Source organism: Chrysochloris asiatica, unplaced genomic scaffold (genome assembly GCF_000296735.1).
Source record: "Chrysochloris asiatica unplaced genomic scaffold, ChrAsi1.0 scaffold00054, whole genome shotgun sequence".
In the NCBI taxonomy this organism is placed as follows: domain Eukaryota; kingdom Metazoa; phylum Chordata; class Mammalia; order Afrosoricida; family Chrysochloridae; genus Chrysochloris; species Chrysochloris asiatica.
The window spans coordinates 15600715-15624061 of NW_006408572.1; the positions used below are offsets into that span (position 1 = coordinate 15600715).

The following is a 23347-nucleotide window of genomic DNA, read 5'->3' on the forward strand; positions in this document are numbered from 1 at the left end:
GTTTGATTGACTGTGTGAAGATATATGATTGTGTGGATCCTAACAAATTATGTCTAATGTTAGAAAGAATGGGAATTCCAGGATACATCATTGCACTTGCGCAGAATCTACACATAAACAAAGAGGCTGTCATTCAAACAGAACAAGGGGATATTATACCTGGTCTAAAACCCGGAAAGGTATGTAACAGGGTTGCGTCCTTTCAGCATACTTATTTAATCTGTATGCTAAGCAAACAACCTGAGAAGCTGAATTATATGAAGAAGGAAGGAAGCAGCATCAGGAATGAAGGAAGGCTCATTCACAACCTGCCGTATGCAGATGACATAACCTTGCTTTCTGAACGTGAAGAAAAATTAAAGCACCTAATGATGAAGATAAAAAACTGTAGCCTTCGATATGGATTACACCTCAGTGTAAAGAAAACAAAAATCCTCACAAATCAACCAATAAGCAACATCATGATAAATGCAGAAAATATTGAAGTTGTCAAGGATTTCATTTTACTTAGATCCACAATCAACACCCATGGAATCAGCAGTTAAGAAATCAACTAACCTATTGCATTTGGCAAATCTGCTGCAAAAGACCTCTAACAATTGTCCAAAATCAAAGAGGATTAAAGTCCAACTGACCCAAGCCTTGGTCTTTTCAATCACCTTATATACATGCAAAACCTGTACAATGAATAAGAAAAAAACAAAGACTTGATGTCTTTGGATTATGGTGTTGCTGAAGAATAAATGGACTGGCAGAAGAATGAATAAGCCTGGAAAAAGTACAGCGAGAATGCTCCCTAGAAATGAGAATGGGGAGACTTCATCTGAGGCACTTGAGACATGTTATCAGAAGGGACCAGTCCCTGGAGAAGGACATCATGCTTTGCAAAGTAGAGGGTCAAGGAAAAGAGGAGGAGAAGACCTTCAACGAGATGAACTGACACACAAACTTCAACAATGGACTTGAGCATGACGTCAGCTGTGAGGATAACACAGGGCTGGGCAGTGTTTCATTCATAAATTGGTAACCAATTTATCAATACGTAAAAACAGTCACAACATAAATTGGAACTTAGCAGCTAGAAACTACTATAATTTGTTAATACATTTTCATAAATAGAAGTTGCATAACTATTTGTAATTAGTTTTATGCTAGCATTAAACTATACACCAAATCTCACACGTGGGATCATCATGATCCAAAGCAAAGGATGTAAACATATATGATAGATGGTAGTCTCAGTTAGAGACAAACCAAACTGGAAAAGAGAGGATGTGTGGGAATACTGCTTGTGTAGGTCAAGACCACAAAAGCCAGAATAAAGAGCCACTGTACCACAGAAGAAAGATCTGGTAATCTTGTTTCTGTAAAGACTTGTTATTGTCATTGTTAAGTACCGTGGAGTCGGTTCCAACTCATAGTGAGCCTGCACAGGGTTTCTGAGGCTATACATCTTTACGGGAGCAGGAAGCCTCATCTTTCTCCTGCAGGACGGCTGGTAGTTTCGAACTGCTCTCTTTGAGGTTCACAGCCCGATTCATAACCACTACGCTACCAGAGCTCCTTAAAAATTCCATTGAGCAATTATACTCTGTAACAGCCAGGGTCGCCACAGTCAAAACTGGCTCAATGACCATGGGCTTGCATTTTTGGTACACTGCACAAAGTTGTCTTATTAAAAAGGGTTATAGTCTGTTATGAAAGGGATCACATTAGAAAGTCCTGGCTACAGTTGCAGGAAAATGTGCAGCAAAACTCAAAATCGTAAAGACAGAAAAGGCTTACTGATCAGACAGAGATGGATGGAACCCAAAATGGTCTTTGGAACTGAACTCACCTCTTATGGCTCAGTTTTTAGCTAAGCAATAGCTAGGTATACAGCGGGGAGGCAATACCAATAAGGTGCACACACCATAAAATAGTCAATCATTCGAGATCAAAGGGCAGCATTTCCCTGAGGACAAAATTCAGAAGGGTGGGGAAAAAAGAGGGAATGGAAAGAGGAATCCAGGGAGGAAGTGATGTTACATTGAGGAGATAGCAATCATTGAAATGAAATGAAGTGTACAGACTTGTTTAATGTAAAACTGATGATCGCCTCTGTAAACTTCCACTCAATTGAAAACAAACAAACAAAACAGTTACGGGGAAATCAGTCTGTTCAGGCTGTTTATAGTGAAAAGAGTCAGATAGTAAAAGTATGAGGTGATCTAGTTTGATCTGAATGAACAGTTCTTAAGTCTTGTTGCTGTTGTTGTTGTTGTTAAGTACCGTGGAGTCGGTTCTGACCCATAGTGACCCTGCACAGGGTTTCCGAGGCTGCAAATCTCTATGAGAGCAGAACGCCTCATCTTTCTCCCGGGGAACAGCTAGTACTTTTGAACTGCTGACCTTGAGGTTGGCAGACCGACTCGTAACTCTGATGCTACCAGAGCTCCTCTGGTATGTAGTAGTTACACCTTGAGAGTCCCAGATAAAAGTCATAGACCAGTCCTCAGAAATAAGCAGATATACATAAGCAAAAAAAAATGTTCTGCGTATACTTTCAGGACATTAAAGAACGCTCCAAGTCCAAATTCTTGGGGGAAAATTGTATTCTAAGAAGATGGTATTTAAAGAAGGCAAAAGAATGAAAAGTCAGGGGTAGGAAGGAACAACAACAACAACAACAACAAACAACGGAAACAATTTTGTATTCAGGAAACATTGAGTTCATCTCCCAATTAGTGTGTTATATGGCCCCAGGTAGAGTAACTGCTCTATTCACCACTGTTCACAGGTAGCCAGCAGTATCCTTTACATACTTTTACTGAACGGTTGAAGAAGTGTAATGAAAGAAACCCTTCAGTTGATTACTGCAAAACATTTGCAAATGATGATGGAATTTTAACCAAAAATGGGTCTGAAAATGAGTGCTGTTTAATGACATATCTCGATCTTGGACGCATATAATAGACTATGGCCTCTACCAGCTGCTCTGTAGGCCATTGTTTCACTGTATGTGAGAAATATACATCTATAAAATCTCTTACTCTATTTGCTATTTATCTTCCCTTTTATTCCCATAAACTCTCTATTGTTGTTGTTGTTAAGTGCCGTTGAGTCGATTCCATCCCGTAGCGACCCTGTATAGGGTTTCCAAGGAGCAGCTGGTGAGCTTGAACCACTGACATTACAGTTCAGACGGCTTTGCAGTCTAGCACATTAACCCACGGCGCCACACCAGGACTCCTCTATAAGGCCACTATACGTCAGAATCAACCCATGGCAGTGGGTTTGGGTTGGTTTTTGCTTTCTCTGATAGGGTATTCCGTTTCCTTTAAGAATTCTGCTAAGACATTCACATTCTATGTGCAGATGATACCAAAGCAATGACTCTGTCACGACCCCTCAATCTTTCTCCAGCCCCATCTCTGGGTTGCCTATTGGGAGGTTTTTTATAATTTCCTGGGATCTCTACAATTCAGATTGTCTATATGCATCTCTTTTTTTTTTTTTTTTTGTCAACTTTCTCATAACTTAACTCCAGTGCGTGTGCTCAGAACCCTATATTTTCAAGCTTCTGGTTATAGTAGTCCTTAATCTTTTGGACCCCAGGATCTCTTTGGGATTCTGGTGAATGCTATGGAGTATGGGAGATCCCTATAAACATTTTCCTTTGTTTGATTAAGATCTATCATATTGAAAGACAGAATAAGATCATTCTTATTTACTGGTGGTGTAACTTGTCAAATATGAAGATTATTTGACGGTGAATATTGAAACCAAGTTATTTCGATCGTATCTTCAATGATGACAGCGAAACCATCTGAATCTGAACATTTCGTTTGTGAAAGGTTTTTGCTAATTAAAGTGATTTCCTGAATAAATATCATTGTTATTTGACTTATAATGACCCCGTGTGACATATTGTTTTTGTTAAATGCTGTCAAGTCCGTTCTGACTCATAGTAACCCTGTATAGGGTTTCCAAGGAGCAGCTGGTGGGTTTGAACTGCCAACCTTGTGGTTTGCAGTCCAGTGCTGATCCTACAGCACCACATCATGTGACATATCAGAGTTACCCTAAGGTTTTCTGATGCCAATCTAACCTTCTTTCTTATGTTTACTGTTTGTATGGTAGATCTCTTTTCATCTACTTACTTTTACCTTATTTGAGTTAGTTGAACACTGCTTTTTTAAAAAATCCATTTCGATCATCATCACTGCCTTTCACTTTGAGTGTGTATCCTGTTGGAATGGAATGGAATTAGTGATGTGGTAGGCTTTAGAGGAACCGTTGTATAATTTGTTTCTGTTTGTCCTTCTAGTTTTTGTTCCTCTGTTCCTCCTTTCTTGCCTTCTTTTAGGTTATTTGAATATTCTTAGGCATTGCATTTTAATTTATTGTGTTTTTTAGCTATACTTCCTTGTACTATTTTTGTTCATTTCTCTAGGTATTGCAAAATCATCTTTAATCTTGCACAATCTAATTATATTTAATACTGTTACACTGTATGCAGATTTAGAATCCTTGTAACTCTTCATCAATCTCTCCTCTACCCCAGTTAGCCTTGTGCTAGCATTCTAGTCATCAATTGTATTACATCTATCTGCCTTAAAATGATCACAAGACAATGTTATCATTTTCCCCTAAACAGTAATATGCACTTTTAAGAACTTACAAAGAAAAAGAAAATCCTTTCTATTTGGCCAGATATTTACGTTCTTATAAACAAATTAAGTCAATCCTGCTCTTTACAAACTTACGCTCTTTCTACCCTATTATGAGCAACGTAAATCCAGGAACCAAGAATCTCCTTGGGACAATGGTCTAGCCATGAGGAGATACTGAATGTCTAAATATGAAATGTGTTTGGGGGCAAGTGCAAATGGAAAAAGAAAATTGCAAATTCTGTACACGTAATTTTACACACACAATATATCTATATTTGTGCTATAAATACTAATGAATGTTTGTAATATAGAGTATAGTTTTGATGGTTCACAATGTTTTAATTTTTCTAAAAATTATAAATCAAATAGTCCTTCATTGAATTCCCAAAGGAATTCCATTTTCTCTCAAACTACTGCCATTTACGGATGGTCTTTTACGTTACAGTCATTTGGAAAAGCAACTTGCATAGATTTTATTTTATCAAACTTTATAGCGACACCACAGAGTGGGCATTGTTCACATTTTACAAATGAGAAAACTCAGGGTCAGAGAGATGAAGCAACTTGTCCAGGCTTAGATACCTATTTACACAACCGAGATGGGAATTTGAATACAGACTACATTCTTTTCACTCTTTCTCCCGTTAAGAGTCCCTGGATGGCACAATGGTTACAAGTGTGACTAACCCAAAGGCATCCATCAAGGTCAGAGGCATGAAAACCCTATAGCACAGCCCTACTCTGACACACACAGGGTTGCCATGAGTCAGAACTGATTGGAAGGCAACTGGTTTTAGTTACCACCCAAGGAGAATTTGATGATCTGCATCTCCCAAACAGTGTAGATGGGAGAGAGGAAGCAAGGTGTTGTTATAAAATATAGCATTCATTCAAAGACCAGACAGGTGCACTTGTTCCAATTGGCTGCCCAATCTTGCAATCCCCTAATTTCTCTCATCCTTCTTTCACCATGTCTAAAACAGACATAAAAGCATGTTTTGCAGTAACTTTCAGAACTGTTCTAGGAATACAATCAGAACAAATACAAGGAAAATATGAGTGATTGTAATGATAATAAATGTAAAGGCTCAGTTTACAAACTAACACTTCCTTTTCTAAGTTTTACAGCTACGACTTCAACAGAGAAGAGCCCAGGAGCAACTGGCTAACCAAGGCATAATACCACGTGAGTATCTGTGTTCTTGTGTCCTGGTGGATTGTGGTAGGATGCATAGTGTGTTTGGGAGCTGTTTGCACCTCAGGGAATCCCAGATAGTGAAAATGGTTAAATGCTCAGTTAGTAACCAAAATTATGGAGGCTCGAGTGCACTCAGAGACACCTCAGAAGAAAGTCCTGGCTATTTATTTTTGAAAAAAACATCTATTTTTGGAAAACCCTGGAGCATAGTTCTACTCTGACATACATGGAGTCTCCATAAGTCTGAATCGACTCAAAAGCTTCTGTTTTTTTTATTTTTTAAGTTCATTAGAATCACTCAGTGTAAGCCAATGTATCAGTCTCCCAAGATCTTCACAGTATCTGTTTCAGCAGAAACTGTAGATCTTTGATGCTTTGCCCCAACTGCTAAAATCCTCCTGCCATTGAGTAAATTCCGATTCATGACAATCCAGCATCTACCTTATAGGCTTGTATGATCGGTTTATCAATTAATACTTGCATATACAGTTGACCCTTGAACACCACAGAATTGAACTGTGTGGGTCTACTTATTGGAAATTTTCTTTTTAAGTGTCATGTGACTCTAGTCATCTCCACATGAAGAATCCATCTCTAGTAAACTGTGTATCACAGCAAAAAGTGATCACTCAAAAGAGCTCACGTTGGTTTCATTGTGTTTACTGCAAGACCATAAGGAGCTCTGGTAGCGTAGTGGTTACAAATTGGGCTGCGAACCTCAAGGTCAGCAGTTCGAAACTACCAGCTGTTCCACAGGAGAAAGATGAGGCTTTCTGCTCCCGTAAAGATTTACAGCCTGGGAAACCCTGTACAGGGTCGCTATGAATCGCAACTGACTCCACGGCATATAACCACCAACAACAACCACTACAAAACCATAAACCTTGAATAACATCATGGGACTCACACGAAGTGCCACTAGAGGTTCTGAGGGTACTCCCAAGAAGCAGAGAAAAGTCGTGATGTTACAAGAAAAAGTGAAATTGCTTGGTATGTACCGTAGATGGTGGTCTGCAGCTGCAGTTGCCCGCCATTTCAAAATGAATGAATCCAGCATAGGGGCCATTGTAAAAAGAAAAAAGAAAAAGGAAAGGGAATTTGTGAAATGCCTTTTTATTTCATACTGAAAACGCAGCTTTTATGTGGGTGTAGTTAACGCATACATATTAATACCTACAACATACAGAAAACATATTAATCAACTTTTTGTTATTGGTAAAGCTTCTGGTTAACAAGTTCTGAAGAAATCAAAAGTTTTTTTTTTACCTGCACTTGGGGTTGGTGCCGCTCACCCGTGTGTTGTTCAAGGGTCAACTCTATATTTGCATATGACTGGCAAATATTATTTTTAGCAGTATTGTATTTGGTTTTGTTTGTGGGGTTTGTTTGTTTGTTTCATGTTGTTAGGTACTAGCAAGTCGATTTCAACTCATAGCAAGACCATGTGACAGAGTAGAACTGCCCCGTAGAGTTTTCTAGGCTGTGATCTTTACAGGAGCCAATCAGCCACAGAGCTGCTCAAAATGACCTTTACAGGAACCAATCACCTACAGAGCTGCTCAGAATGACCTTTACAGGAGCCAACCACCCACAGAGCTGCTCTAGAGGCTCAAGCTTCCAACATTTCCATTCACAGCGGAGCGCTTAATTGTGGCACCACTAGGCTCCTTGTGCATTTGTCTAGCAGTTTTTTACTGGACTGTTCTCTGGTTTGACTTTGCCCTTTAATCTTCAGATCTGTTGTCTGTATTTCAAGAACTGCCAACCCTTCCTCTTTTTACTCCATCCTTATTGTTGTTGTTGTTGTTAAGTGCCGTGGAGTCGGTTCCAACTCATAGCGAACCTGTACAGGGTTCCGAGGCTGTAAATCTTTACGGGAGCAGAAAGCCTCATCTTTCTCCCGCGAAGCAGCTGGTAGTTTCGAACTGCTGATCTTGCGGCTCGCAGACGGATTCATAACCACTACGCTACCAGAGCTCCTTATTACTAATGGTCCTCAATTTTTGTTTTTTTGTTTGTTTGTTTTTTAAGCCAAGCGACTATAAACTTTTTGACATAGGTGCTCAGCCCACCATCTTGCCATAGCCTTAATTTGTCTTTATGATGACTTCTTAGGAAGCATCTCAGTGACACAGTGGTTAAAGCATCTAGCTACCAATTAAAAGGTCAGTGGTTCAAGCCCACCAGTCACCCATAGGAGAAAGATGTGACAGTCTGCTTCCCATAAAATGTACAACCTTGAAAACCCTATGGGGCAGTTTTCTGTGCTATAAGAGCCCTGTGAATATGAACCCCAAGTGTTATTCACCTGTATTTAAAGCTTCTCTTAGTGATATAGGCTGTGTCTAAAATTCCACTGTGTTGAGTTTTGTTTTTAAGACATACAAAACCTTATTCTGCTTTAAAAATTGGATATAATCACCATTCTTTTCTGAAGCACCATTCACATAAACTTTTTTCTCACCTTCTTGGTTGTAGTTCTGTTTGGGGTACTTTATAGTCTCCTATCAATAGGAGTTCTGGTGTGGCACTGTGGGTTAATATGCATCAGGCTGCAAAATCATTTGAACTGCAAGGTCGGTGGTTCAAGCTCACCAACTGCTCCTTGGAAACCCTATTCAGGGTCGCTATGGGTCAGACAGAATCGACTTGACAGCACTTAACAACAACAACAACATCCATTAAATATTGCCAAGTGCTTGCATTCTGGAAGACTGATTATCAATGCCATTCTAACAAAATTGGTGTCATCAGAGTCAAGAAAGAGCTCTTTGGGGAGAGATATTTGAAATTCCTACAAAGTCAGCAGTAAAGTTAACTCTTGGTTCATGTGTTCATGATAAATGAAGTCAGAATTTAAACCTCTTTAGGTCATAGTGTCCAACTTCCTTCCAAATAAAGTTTAAAAAATCAAGATCCACATGACAGTTAGAGAAATCCAGGTCCCTGTATGATACTATGACAGTTAGAGAAATCCAGGTCCCTGGATGATACTGTCATGGCTTTTATGACACAGTTTAGTAGGAAACAAGTTGAAGGTTGTCCTTGGTGCTTTGTCTGGTAGTTTTAACGACATTGGAGCCCTGGGCTCCGTGGCCTAAGAACTGGAGCAGAACTGAAAAATGTTCCGTGTTTTTCTTTCAAAAGATTTTTTCTTTTGTAAATCAAAAGTTGCTCTCTGTTAATGGCTGAAGCGACGCTAGACTGGTCAGTGGTTCAAATCCATAAGCTATTCTTCAGAAACCCTATATAGGGTCACTAGGAGTTAAAACTGACTCCAGGCACTTTACAACTACAAAAAGATTATTGTAGAACAAACTTTTAAGAGATTTGCTAGGCACAAAGAAGACAGTTCACCCTTAAAGACAGCTTAAGTGATATTTACAACTATGAGAAACAGAAGGAACAAGTTTACATGTGCCCTTTTTGGTCATATTCAGTCCTCCTTTGGAGGTGCTAAAGATAGGAACAACCAAATGTATGGAGACTTCACGTCAGGTAAACACCACTTCAGGTCTTTGGATAACCCAAATGGTTAAGCTTAATTACTAGCTGAAAGATTGGCAGATAAGACCTAGGGAAGGTGCCTCAGAAGAGGGAAGTGACAGTCTGCTTCAGAAAGATAGCAACAACTTTGGAAAGCTGTGACCACGAGTCGGAACTGACTCACCACCAAATCAAAGCAATCCTTGCTGTTTCTCTCAATGTTTACCACACCAGGAGTTCACCAAATTCTACTGGCTAGTGTATAGAACCTAATCTGTGAAACCCTATGTAGAAGAATTATTCACAAAGAGTGATTCATAGGCATGTAGATCTAAGAAAGGTCCTTTCATCATGACCATAAATAAATCTATGATGAGCACATTGATTTAAATAGCATTAGGACAATCTATTACCTCACTGGTGCCCTTTAGGAACATCAAAGGGAGTCGATAGGGTTCAGAAGTAGAGTTCTTGCCTCCCAGTCATGAGCAGCCAGTATGGAGTGGTCAGGAGTTTGATACTGACTCTCTTCCAGCTATAACAACAAACGGAGTAGATAAAACAGGTTCTGTTAGTCAGGCCCAAATTGTGCATGACTCATGTGCTTTGGTAGCGTAATGGTTACGAATCGGGCTGTGAACCACAAGGTCAGCAGTTGGAAACTACCAGCTGTTCCTCAGGAGAAAGATGAGGCTTTGTGCTCCCGTAAAGATTTACAGCCTCAGAAACCCTGTACAGGGTCACTATGAATGGGAACCGACTCCACAGCACACAACAACAACAACAACATGTGCTTTAATACTCTGAGTCTTAATAGCATTTGGATGAGAATAAGTGGTTTTTTTTTTTTGAAATCTATTGGATGAAATCTCTGAAAATCAGTAAAAAAAAAAAAAACAGCTAACAAAATTAGGAATTAATTTTTTAATGTGATGTGTTTATCACATTTTGAAAGTTCGTGGAAATTTTTTATTATCTTTTATTATTTTTCCACAAACTTTTTGAAGTCCCCGTGTTTAAGATGTATAAATTAAATATCCGTTTGTATTGTTGTTGCTGTTAAGTGCCGTTGAGTTGGTTCTGACCCATGGTGGTGGTGGTGGTTATGTGCCATGGAGTCGGTTCCGACCCATAGCGACCCTGTACATGGTTTCCGAGGCTGTAAATCTTTATGGGAGCTGAAAGCCTCATCTTTCTCCCGCAGAACAGCTGGTAGTTCCAAACTTCTGACCCATAGTGACCCCATATAGGGTTTCTGAGCAGCAGCTGGTGAGTTTGAACTGCTGACCTTGTGGTTCAAACCGACCTTGAGGTCAAGTGCTTATCCTACCTACAGCTCCACACCAGGACTCCAGCCATTTGTTCAGTGGGCTCCAATACAGACACATTTTGGTCTCCAGAATTTCCAGAATGAAATAGGGTACATAGTCAAGAAATAATGCTTAGAAGAAATTTTGTAGCCATAGTTAATTTTTATTAAGATAGTTTCTGGCAAATAGACCTACAACTAATGAAATTTTTTTTTTTAATCAGCAAAATGACCAAGTTTAAGGGTCATAAGCTAGCGTTGGTGGCACTGTAGGATAACCACGGGACTAATAGCCACATGGTCAGCTGTTCAAACCCACCAGCGGCTCCTCAGGAGAAAGATGTGGCTGTCTGCCTCCTTAAAACTTTACACTCTTGGAAATCCTATATAGGGTTGCTATAAGTCAGTGTTGGCTGGATGTCAGTAGATTGAGTTAAGAGTCCTTGGGTTCCCTAGTCTTCAGCTACTACCTCTCAATCAGGCTTTCCAATGCATAGGTTCTGCTGTGGAAAGTTGTCAGAACCAAGGCAAGCACATACTCCAGGTCTTTCCCAGATCAACATTTCCTGCTTTGATGTTCTCAGAGCACTAGGACTAGAAGAAATCTCTTTATTTGGTGAGAGATTGGGGGCAGACATGCTTAATCTCTTCAACCAATTCAGATTAAGCATGTCATCTAAAGACATTGTATAGCAGCATGTGGTGAGTCAGGTACCCCTGGGTCTCAAGAAGGAAAGAGAAGGCAATTGTCTCAGGGTCTTTTCAGTTTAATATAAATCAACTCCACAGCAATCCACCACCACCACCACCATACGGATAAATCAAGATGGAACACATTACATGCCACATTCCACAAGATAGCTGGTTTTTGGTTTTCTGTTTTAAAAAGCTATTTATTTGAAATTAAAAAAAAAAAAATTTAAGGAAGGGAAGAGGGAAGGAAAACAGGAAGGAAGGGAAAAGGAAGAAAGAAAATTGATAGTCATTAGAGATCAGTGAAAGGAGCTCTCTGGTAGCGTAATGGTTACGAATCGGGCTGCGAACCTTAAGGTCAGCGGTTCGAAACTACCAGACGCTCCACGGGAGAAAGATGAGGCTTTCTACTACCATAAAGATTTACACCCTCGGAAACCCTGTACAGGGTCGCTATGGGTCAGAACCGACTCGACGGCACTTAACAACAACAACAAGAGATCAGCGAAGGAACCCTGGTAGCATGGGTTACGTGTTGGGCTGCTAACTGGGAGGTCAGCAGTTTAAATCTACCAGTCACTCTGAGGGAGAAAGATGACAACACTTACCAACACCAACAACAAAGCTTTTTAAAACCTCTAGGGAGACCTCAAGGTTGGCAGTTCAAACCCAGCAGCCGCTTCTTGAAAACCCAATACAAGGTCACTATGAGTTGGCACCAACTCAACAGCACTTAATAACAACAAACCGTAAAGGAGTCCCAGTGTGTTACTGTAGGGTAACCACAAGGTCAGTTCGAACCACAAGCTTGGAGATTCAAACTCACCAGCTACACCTTGGGTTATACAGGATCACTATGAATTGGAACTGATTCAACCACATCTAACAACAACAAAACCCTACACATGGAGGCTATGAGATGGAATAGACCCCCCCCCCCAACAAACCACCACCACCATCACCAGCAGAAATCAGTGATGGACCATTTTTATAATTGCTAAAGAAAGCTTACATATGTTGTTGGTATTGTTGTTAAGTACTGTCAAGTTGATTCCGACCCATAGCAACCCTTTACAGGGTTTCCGAAGCTGTAAATCTTTGTGGGAGCAGAAAGCCTCATCTTTCTCCCGTTACATATGTAAGAAGTCATAAAAAAACCCTACACTGTTTGCAACAGCGTTGGGTATTGGCTGTTCCGGTTGACCAACTTTCCCTCATTGCTCACAGATCACTGCTTCTTCTTAAAGGAGAGTCTGAAAGCCGGGGACATCGCCCAGTCTCTGTTGTGTTTAATGTGCTGAGGAGGCCTAATAGCTTTCACGTACCCCAAACCAGGTCTAATAGGGTTCCATTTGCTACAAATCTGAATTTAAATGCACACAAAAGAAAAACACGACTAAAATCTTACTTCATTCCCAGTGTTTGAAATGATTACAGTCCTCCCTCACATTTATAAACGTGTCATTAATCCCAAGTTCAAAGCTGATGGTCAAGTGAGCTATAAAGTGTTCCTCCGTTCTTCTCATGTAGTGGTAACATTTTATGTTGATCAACAGACACACACATTTGACTTGAATCATGTGAGTGTGCCCTGGTGGAACGGTGGGTTAAGTGCTAGGCTGCTAACCTAAGGGTCAGTGGTACACACCTACCAACCACTCCATGGGAGTGAATCTTCCAGTTCTGTGAGGACTTACAGCCTTGGAAACCATGGAGCAGTTCTACTTGGTCCCATCGAGTCTCTATGAGGCAGATTCGACTCAATGGCAGTGCGTTTGGTTTGGATTTATGTGAGTTTAACATTCGGTTACAGCTTTAGGGTCTGTCCGTTGCAAAAGATGCGACCCCCCCCCCCGACCTTTTGTAGCTAAACTGAGACCAGAACCTGTTAAAAGACTATGTATGTTCCATTGTCCTAATCCATATGAAAGAATTTTTTTTTTTTTAATATCTGCCAAGGTGTAGTTACTAAATGTTCAAAAGAAATCACTTTACTGTTTAAAGTATTTAATTAAGTTTCTATCATAGAGCTTTTTATGTCTCTCCCCGCCCCCCAAAAAAAAATCAGTTGGACTTTGGGGAAATTCAAAAAATGTGTGAAGATGCCAAGGATGAACAAATATTTTTAAATAAATTATCCCAAGATCTGCATCACAACCTCTGCCTACCATGAACAACAGTGGGTAAAACATCCCATTGATTTAGCTATATGGTTTGTGGTGGTGTAGGATAAGCAGTAGAGTGCTAACCCAAACTAGATCTAATATGGTTGGCAATTCAAACCCACCGTCTACTTCTTGGAAACCCTATACAGTGTCACTATGAGTCGGAACTGACTCAATGATACTTAACAACAACAAGCTATGTGGTAGATTTTACTGCAATTAAGTCATCTAAATAGATGACTGAAAATAACATTTCTTTCCCAACTAATTCCATTGCACTGAATCATGTGGTTTTCAGTTGACTGGTTCAAACTCACCAGCCACTCCTCGGAAACCATACACAGGATTTCTATGAGTCGGAGCCAAATTGATGGTACTTGAACAACAAGTGCTAACCGCAAGTTGGTGGTTCAAACCCACCAGCCTCTCCTTAGAAACCCTATACAAGGTCGTATGAGTCAGACCTGACTCAACAACACTTACCCACAACAGTGCTAACTGCAAAGTTGGCTGTTCAAAACCACCAGCCACTCCTTCAAAGCCCTATACAGCTCTATAGACAGGATTGCTATGAGTTGGAACCAACTTGATGGTACTTCAAAACAACGGTGAGGGTAATCCATCCCAAGGAAGATGGGGCAGAGGAGACAGTGTTCTCTTCCAGGCTCCAGGCTGCCTGAGGACACTGAGCTTGCCGCTTTCTCAGAGCCTCAGGACAGAACCAACCATGTCTCTCTTGTAGACCTCACATGGCTTGGGCCTCTTCATCATTTCTCATGTAAGCTTTCCCCCAACAGTCTTGTCCTTGGCTAGTCCTCTTCTAAGTCAAATATTAAAGACACTATTTTATTCCAACCCCTTCAAAAACCTTAGTGCACAAAAGTAGTCAACTATGTGGATTTTAGCCAATAAAATGGTCATAGAACCAGTCCATAGATCTTAACTATCAGCCATGAGCACAGCCCTGTGGAATACACACAAAGAAGTCAGACATCAATTCAGTTTCAAAAGTGCTTACAATCTAGAAAGGGTCTCAGATCACCCCCTCGCAATAGCGGACAACTTCCCCACATGTCATAGTGGCATTGGTGTGCCATGGAGCTGGTTCCAACTCATAGCAACCCTGTACAGGGTTTCCGAGGCTGAAAATCTTTACGGGAGCAGAAAGCCTCATCTTTCTCCCACGGAGCAGCTAGTGGACTCAAACTGCTGACCTTTCGGTTAGCAGTCTGGCTCCTAATCCACTATGCTACTAGGGCTCCTTCCCTACATGTGAGTGAGATGCCATGGGAGATAAGGCAAAGAAGTGACTTTATCCTTCCCTTTCCTTCTCCTAATGGGCTTGCCCCCAAAGGAGAGAAGAGGGAACATTTCACTTATTCTTTTGGAGCACATGATGAAAGAAATGAAATGGATTTGAGAGGACTTGGGGTACAGAGAGACTGCCATTTGTCCTGAGAGTCTCCGGGGAAGCCGCTACTGGCCAGAATGAACTGTCTGGGCAGCTTCGTTCCATGATCGAATCGATGTCAATGAACTGAAAGATACAATGAGCTTTCTATGAACCTTTATTTGTTTTGCAGACTAATCCAAGCCCAAGCAGCCACATACTTACTGCCAAGCCTTGGTAAATCCTTGAATTCTGTGATTGTTCTCCTGAATAGCAAGAAGGATGGCCGGGGCAGCTTCTGCACCCACCCAACATACAGCTTCACCATAGATTTGAGAAGTTGCCTGGGCAAAGTCTTTCCTCCTTTTCTCAGTGCATTCATTTGACTTGGCTTTTCCCTACAGCACCCTACCACACTCTGTTGGCTGTTTGAGCAGAACACGGCACAAAGGGATTAATCTGTCCGCCTCTTCCCTTCTTTCTAACATCTGAAATTCAGAGAGAGGAAAAGGAGGTGCCCTGGATTTCCATGCCAAGCCCATTAGAAACAACCCTAACTTGTTTCCCACAACTTTTAAGGTTCTTTTTCCTTAGAAACTCATGAACCAGCAAGAATACACATACTTTGAATTTGTCCTTGTTCCCTTCTTCTGAGAAAGTTCAAAACACGTGTATCTGTTGCACCTAATTCTCCAAGTGGGCGAGCTAGGTCTTAAACAAGGCTACTTGGGAAAAGAAGTCCTTGTGCATGAGAAAACAATCAGTGCCCTGGACTGCTGATCAAACACTTGCAGGTTTAAGTCCATTCAAAGGCAGCTTTGAAGAAAGACCTGGTGATCTATGTCTGACCAATCAGCCATTGAGAACCCTCTTGAGCACAGTTTTAGTCTGCCACAAGTGGGGTCACCATGAGTCAAGAGTCGGACCCCACGGTAACTGGTTCTTTTGGGGAGAATGCATTATTTTTAAACCCCTAAGACTAACACTTGAACATTGAATAAGCAATTTCTTGTTTGATATATATAGTATTAGTAATTACTAATCCATAAGTCTGTTTTTAATTCATTAATGGTATTTGAATGTCTCAGCCAGTGCTTTGAGGCTAAGATTCTAGGGAGCAGCAAGGAAAAGGGATGGTTTGGTTAGCCTACACAATCTTTCTCTGTTCAGCTTTTTAAAATACTGAGAGTAAGTTGTGGAAATCCATCACCACCTTTTTGAACTCCTAGATTCCCAAAGGTCAGCCACCACTGCCTTTGTCAACTCCAGAATAGTGCCTCTCAAACTTGAATGAGTCCCAGAATTCCCTGGAGTGATTATGAAAGCACAGATGACTGGGTCTCACCCCCTGAGTATCTGATTCTGTGGGTTTATGTTGTTGTTAAGTGCCGTCGAGTCGGTTCTGACCCATAGCGACCCTGTATGGGGTTTCCGAGGAGCAGCTGGTAAGTTTGAACCACCGACCTTGCAGTTCAAATGGCTTTGCAGTCTGGCGCATTAACCCACTGCTCCATAGGTCTATAATGGAGTCCAATAATTTTCATTTCTAACAAGTTCCCAGGTGATGCTGTAGATGCTGGTCCAGGGGCAAACTTTGAGACTAACTGCTCTACTTTCTCGTTTAGGACTCCTCTAGTCCTTTAACTTTACCTCTTGGTCTTTGCCCTTTAAAATCAATGGAGCTGGGTTCTCTCTGAACTCACACGCCCTACCCTGCCTGGAGGAAGCAACCCCTGTTAAGTGGAGTCAGGCTTCCCCGGAAAAAACATGGCCCTGACTCTGCTGCCAAATCTACCGCCCCCCAGCAGGGGCTGGTCTGTTCTGAGGAGTCACGCCTCTCTCTTTCTCTGACTTCTCATTGGCCTGATTTCCCCCGTTTTCCGGGACCCTATAGCAACAATCATGACGTTTTTCTGTTCTGTTCTACAAAGATCACCATGAGTCGAAGCCGACTTGGTGACACTTAGCAACAACAACAAATTGGAGGATGTGACTAGAATACAGGAGGCTTGTTCCTATCTCGAAATCTCTATCTGAGCGCTAAGTAAGCAAATGTTTATACACACAGCTGACCTAAATTAGCTAGAGCTGTGGGGACAGAAGTAGGAACAACAGAAACTGAACTCTAAGGCGAGAACATGAATTCCCTTGTGAGAAGAGATTAATCTTCCTCTAGGGGAATGGGCTAGATGTGTGGCGGACTCAATTTACAACCACGTTTCAATTTTAAAGCAATTGATTTATTATTATTTTAATTTGGAAACTCAAACTTCTTGTTCAACTTAAATGTCAATGTCCTTTAAATACAAAATTTTGCCATTTGATACACCCAGGAATAGTGGCAAAAGAGGTCCTGTATGTATTTTCCAAAAAGTCATCTGCTGATGGGAGAGAAAGTCATCATGGTTCTTACTGGCCTGTTAGGGGAGGTCACCAAAATCCACATTCTCAAGAGTCATGGAAACAGGCAAATGTCTAATCCAGGGCCATGCCAGGGTAGTTTTCATTAGCCTGACATGAAGCCTGTGCCCCTATATAATGCCTCTTAAGCGCCAGGGGGAATACCGTGTGGTAAAATATGGTGTGTGCATCTCTTTGGCTTTCTTTCAAAGAGCTTGCTACACAGACATAGCTTTCTCCCACGCTGTGGTAGAGAGATCTAAAGCCCTCCTGGCATCAAAGACCTGGATTGTGTGAATCATTTCACAGGGGAGTAGTTAATACCAAGAAGTGACGGATTTTAGCTCTACAAAACTAAGATACAGAAAGTTGCAATGTTTCTTAGAACTATTAACAAGCTCTGCTAATAAAATTGGAAAAGTCTTGGGGACAAAAGGCCAGATAACCTCCCCCTCCTCCTAAGTCCCAAACCCAATTGGAACCAATTAAGTTTAGAACGCAAAGGATAGCTCAAGAAATTCATATACCATTCCCTCAGGGGAGACTTCCTGAAGAAAAGGATGTGTGATTCTTTTTAACCACAAGGTCGGTAGTGTAAACCTACCAGCTGCTCTTTGGAAACCTTGTACAGGGTTACTGAGTTGAAACAGACTCAACAGGCTTAACAACCTGTTGTTAAGGCAACACTAGGAGTCCTGGTGTGGCGCTGTCGGATACTTGAACTGCTACTTACAAGGTAGCAGTTCAAGTCCACCAGCCACTTCTCAGAAACCATATCCAGGGTCGCTATGAATCGGAACTAACTCAACAGCACTCAACAACAAAGCAACACTAAAATCAAGTCCTTTCCTAAATCATGTGATTATCCACACCAATATATAATTAATGTCTTAGCGTGGGGCATTGGAGCCCTGGTGTGACGCTGTGAGTTAATGCGCTGGACTGCAAAGTCGGTTTGAACTGCAAGGTTGGCAGTTGAAGCTCACCAGCCGCTCCTTGGAAACCCTATATAGGGTCTCTATGGATCAGAACCAACTCTACAACACTTAACAACAACAGTGTGGGGCTTTAAGATAAACACTGGACTGCTAACCAAAAGGTCAGTGGTTCAAACCTACCACCCACTCCTCAGAAACCCTATATGGCGTCACTATGAGTGGAAACTGACTCAACAGCACTTAACATCAACAGTTAAATGACCACCAGGCTATAGTGCAGGTAAAAATCCATCCATACAAATTTTAGACAGATTCAGAAGGGCTTACTGGACTTAAACCAGACCTTATATGATCTGGTTGCCTGGTGAGATGGGAATTGTTTTTCAGAAGACTCTAAGTATAAGCTGCAACTGTGCTCAGCAGCAGAAAAGGGCTGCCCCTTGCTAAAGATGATGGCAAGAACCAAAACATAAATGCGTGAGTAACCCAGCAAAGCTGCGGATGTCTCCCAATGATTTCTGAGAGGTATGATTTCTTGGATGCCATCTCAGATGGCAGGATCTGCAGAGAAGGTGATTTTAAGAGTGATAAGCAACAAACCAAGAGAAGGGAGTGTTTGGTTAGGAAATGTGGCATTCAGATAACATATTCTTTTTGTGTTTTTTTCCAACATGAAGGGGAGTTTCTTAATCTTTGGTCAAAGGGAAGAGAAGGATGCTTGTAATCAAGCCAACTAGCTAAGACTATTTTCCATATTCCTGGTCAATATTATTAATGTTGGGATATGGGAGGGAGATTTATAGGGGGCATGCCTTAGTATAGCTTCCCTAACAGCCTTCTGAATAAAAGATATAATACTACCAGATTCCAGATCTATAATTCAGTCTGCTTGAAGTCCAGCAAGTCCTTCTGAAAAAGTGCTCTAATTTAGTATGATCTTAAAGGCTAAATGAGGCATACACCCACATCAGCTCACACATACACAGTCACACACATGCCCACACAATAGCTTCAAGTACCTTTGTAGTCAGAAACCCAACTTTGATGAAACCAGCTAAGGTTTGGGAGTATGTTTCCTTGCCTGGCATGTAAGAGTAGATATCTGTTGGAATCATAAACTCTGGTCATGTGACTCATCAACTTGTCCAGACTCCATATGCTGAAAATATCAATGCATTTTTGTAATGCCTGATCAACCTCATCACTTTCAATAGTGATTGTTTGGGATTCTTGAATAAGATTGTCCAGGGAAAAAAAGTAAGATTGTTCAAGAAAACCAATAAAAATGTAGAATCTTGCAGAATGATGTTCTACTTCTTTGCTGAGTCAAAAGGACTTGAGAAATACTAGGAGACAGTAACGAGGAGCAGCCACATGCAGTGAGGAAAGAGAAGCTGACATCCCACCAGTTCACACAACTACAGTGGTCCAAGTTCTTTAAAGCTGTAGTGTGTTGTTGTGTCTTCCAGTTGTTAGATGTTTTTGAATATTAACTAGGATATCAGAAACCCTATGCTCCTAGTCTTTGCTGTGTGTCTAAGCAAATAAATCTATATTTGTGGACCACAATTTCCCCATTCTAGGTAGAGTAGGAGTTTGCATTCACCGTCTCCAAGGTCCCTTCCAGCCCTCAATGTCTAATTCTGTGTTTCTCCCTCAACACTGCTGGTTGTGTGTGTCTAACCAGCCCAACCGTTTTCCAATAGCTTTGGATCAGTCACTTGTATCTTATACAAAATTCAAATTTCTTCTTACAATAGGAATCTTACACTGATCACAGCCATCCATCAGGTTTCTGTATCCAAGGGTAGAGCAAGGTCAAAGAGCATCTTAGCTATCCCAATCTATGCCTCTCTCTCAAACAAGAGCATCACTTTCCTACAGGTTCCTGTGTTTCCACAGGAACTTGGAATGCCCTGCCTCCACCTTCTATTCCTGTCGCAGAGTCTGCCTCTACTGCTCCTCGGGTTATAGACCTAAACCCCACCCCACTCTATATTCCAAGATGGTAGGGAAGCTGGTGCTCTCTAAGGCTGTCCTCTTTCATTGCTTCTTGGCCTAATGAAGGCCAATCACTCCCATACTCTGCATAGCTCAGCAAGCCCACCAGCCAATATTGTGATGTTGATCAGTTCACTTAACTCCCCCTCTGCTCACGCCTTTGTTTTTCTGTTTCAGCACTGAAAAGTCCAACTGAATTCCATGAACAAAGGAAAACTTTGGATAGTGACAAGGTACTTTTTGTGAACTGCCATTCTTGGACTTAAGGTAGACTTGGGATGTGCATCTCTGAATGCTAAACTTTGGCTAAAGCAGGTAGAACTGGGATAATAAATTCAACCAAGATGCCAGTCACCTGCCCCCAAATCATATGAAGTCTGACATCGATCTAGTAACTGAAAACTGATGAAAGGGGCTCTCTTCTATTAGCTTTGGGAGCAGTGATGGATTCCATAGTAGATGTCTTCTGAGCAAACACTACCTTCTCTGCCAGTGAACACTTGTGTATTGCTATGATGCTACATAGACCCTGTACAGGGTTGCCATGAGTCGGAACCAACTCCATGGCACATAACAACAACAAATAGACCGAGAGAGACTAGGAAAAAAGATCTGGTGATCTACTCCTGAAATTCATCCAATGAAAATCTTACGAATCACAACAGTCCAATCTGTAACCAATCTGAGGAATGGCCCAGTGTCGGGTTGCATTTGACTGTGTTGTGTGTATTGTGTTGTGTTGTGTATGTTGTGTATGTGATCATTACCATGAGATAAGTACCAACTCTATGGTAGCTAACATCAACAACAGTAAGTTTAGCCTTTTTAAAATATTAGTGCTATTTTCAAAATATTTAAAAAATATTGGTGTCATTTTTTTAACTTAAAAAAATCTTTTTGATTTGGAGCTCTGGTAGCGTAGTGGTTACGAATCGGGCTGTGAAACTTAAGGTCAGCGGTTCGAAACTACCAGCCACTCTGCGGGAGAAAGATGAGGCTTTCTACTCCCGTAAAGATTTACACCCTCGGAAACCCTGTACAGGGTCGCTATGGGTCGGAACCGACTCAACGGCACTTAACAACAACAACAACATGGCCAGAAAGTCTTAGAGACATGAAAAAGGAGAAGTAATGCCGCTTTGCTTTTTATTACAGTCCTTTCTTAGTCACAGATTTTTTTCTTAATACAATTCATTGATACGGCAACTGACATATTGCATTAGGCAAATGCGCCATGCAAGACCTCTTTAAAGTGTTCAAGAACAAAGATGCCAGTTTGAGGACTAAGGTGCGCCTGACCCAAGCCATGGTATTTTCAATAACCTCATACGCATGTGAAAGCTGGACAGTGAATAAGGAAGACCATAAAAGAATTGATGCCTTTGCGTTATGGTATTGGAGGAGAATATTGAAAGTACCATGGACTGCCAAAAGAACCAACAAATCTGTCTTGAAAGAAGTACAGCCAGAATGCTCCTTGGAAGCCTTTCATACTTCAGACATGTTGTCAGGAGGGACCAGTTCCTGGAGAAGGACATCATGCTTGGTAAACTGAAACATCAGCGACAAAGAGGAAAACTCTCAGTACGATGGATTGGCACAGTGGCAGCAGAAATGGGAAGCTGGTGCAGGAGCGTGTGTGTTTCATTCTGTTGTGCGTAGGATCTCTATGAGTGTGAACGGACTCAACAGCACCTAACAACAGTAATGGGCACAGAGCTTATTTTCAGTTTAGCACTGTAGGGTAAGCACTGGACTGCTAATTGCAAAGCTGTTCAAACCCATCAGCTGGTACTCAGAAACCCTATAACGGATAACTATGAGTCAGAACTGATGTGCCAACATTCAGTAACAACACAACAAAGGCAAAAGGAATTCTATTTCTTTCCCTTAGTTTCTTTTTGTTTGGTTGAGTTTTCTTTTTTAACCATTTGAAGTTAAAATATTAGCAGACTGTCCGCAACACCAGAATAAGCATCTGAAGCCTGATGCCATCAATAATTATATAAGTGCCATTTTGCAAGCATCAGTGTCGAACTGAATGAGAAGGAAAAGCCAATAAGGTGTTGCTCTGCTGGAAATTCTTTGCCTGAGAGTTCTAGCCATGCTAAGAGTCTGTCCTTGGGGATGAGGAGCAGGTCTCTGCATCTCTTCACAGTTACTTGTGAGTGGAAATGAATTGAATAATGAACAGCAAGCTTTGTTTCCTCAGAACTGGAGTGAGCTCCAGAACTCTCCCAGGTATGAAGAGGAAATAGGACCCAGTGGGATAAAGCCCCATTAGTGGACATCAGGCAGAGGGGGCGAGAGGGGTGGCACAGGGGCAATGAAAGGTCTGTGGTAGAATTCTCACCAGAGAGCTGGGCTTGGTTCCCAGACATTGTACCTCCTGTCTGTCCTCATGCTGTTGCTATGATGCTGAGCAGGTTTCAGGAGAATTTTCAGACAAAGCCAACTAGAAGGAAAGTTCTGATAATCTACTTCTGAAATCAGCCAATGAAAACCCTCTGATCACAATCACCCACCATCTACACAATCGCAACTAACAACAACGACAAGAGAAATCAGGGGCCTGGGTCTTTCTAATCTTGGCCTTGCTGTTGTCTACATCCTGTCCACAGATAGTTCCCTGATCAAGACGGTATTGAGAAGAGCATTGAAAGTACCATGGACTGCCAGAAGAGCAAACAAATCTGTCTTGGAAGAAGTACAGCCTGAATGCTCCTTAGAAGCCTCTCATAGTTCAGATGTGTTATCAGGAGGGACCAGTCCCTGGAGAAGGACATCATGTTTAATAAAGTGAAACATCAGTGACAAAGAGGAAGACGCTCAGTCAGATGGATTGACAGCCTCAGCAGCAATAGGTTCGAGAGTTTCTAGGTGCTCTTTCAACTCATTGTCGTTCTGAATCTACATGCTTTACATTATAGCATGCTCTAAGAGAGGAAGACTCATTAACAACCTGAGAGATGCAGATGATACAATCTTGCTTGCTGAAAGTGAAGAGGACTTAAAACATTTAATGATGAAGATCAAAGAGCACAGCCTTTGGTATGGATTACATCTCAATATAAAGAAAACAAAAATCCTCACCACTGGACCAATAAACAAC

The 23347-nt window shown here is 41.4% G+C and overlaps 1 protein-coding gene across 1 annotated transcript in view; it reads left to right on the forward strand.

The window, feature by feature from the left end:
* The first annotated feature begins 5783 nt into the window (after positions 1–5783).
* The window catches only part of MYOCD (myocardin), an 86941-nt gene continuing 69377 nt past the window's right edge, over positions 5784–23347 (forward strand). The window contains exons 1-2 of the mRNA XM_006863439.1: positions 5784–5841; positions 20413–20468. The gene's annotated coding sequence lies outside the window, so the exon portion shown is untranslated. The remainder of the gene's footprint in view (positions 5842–20412; positions 20469–23347) is intronic.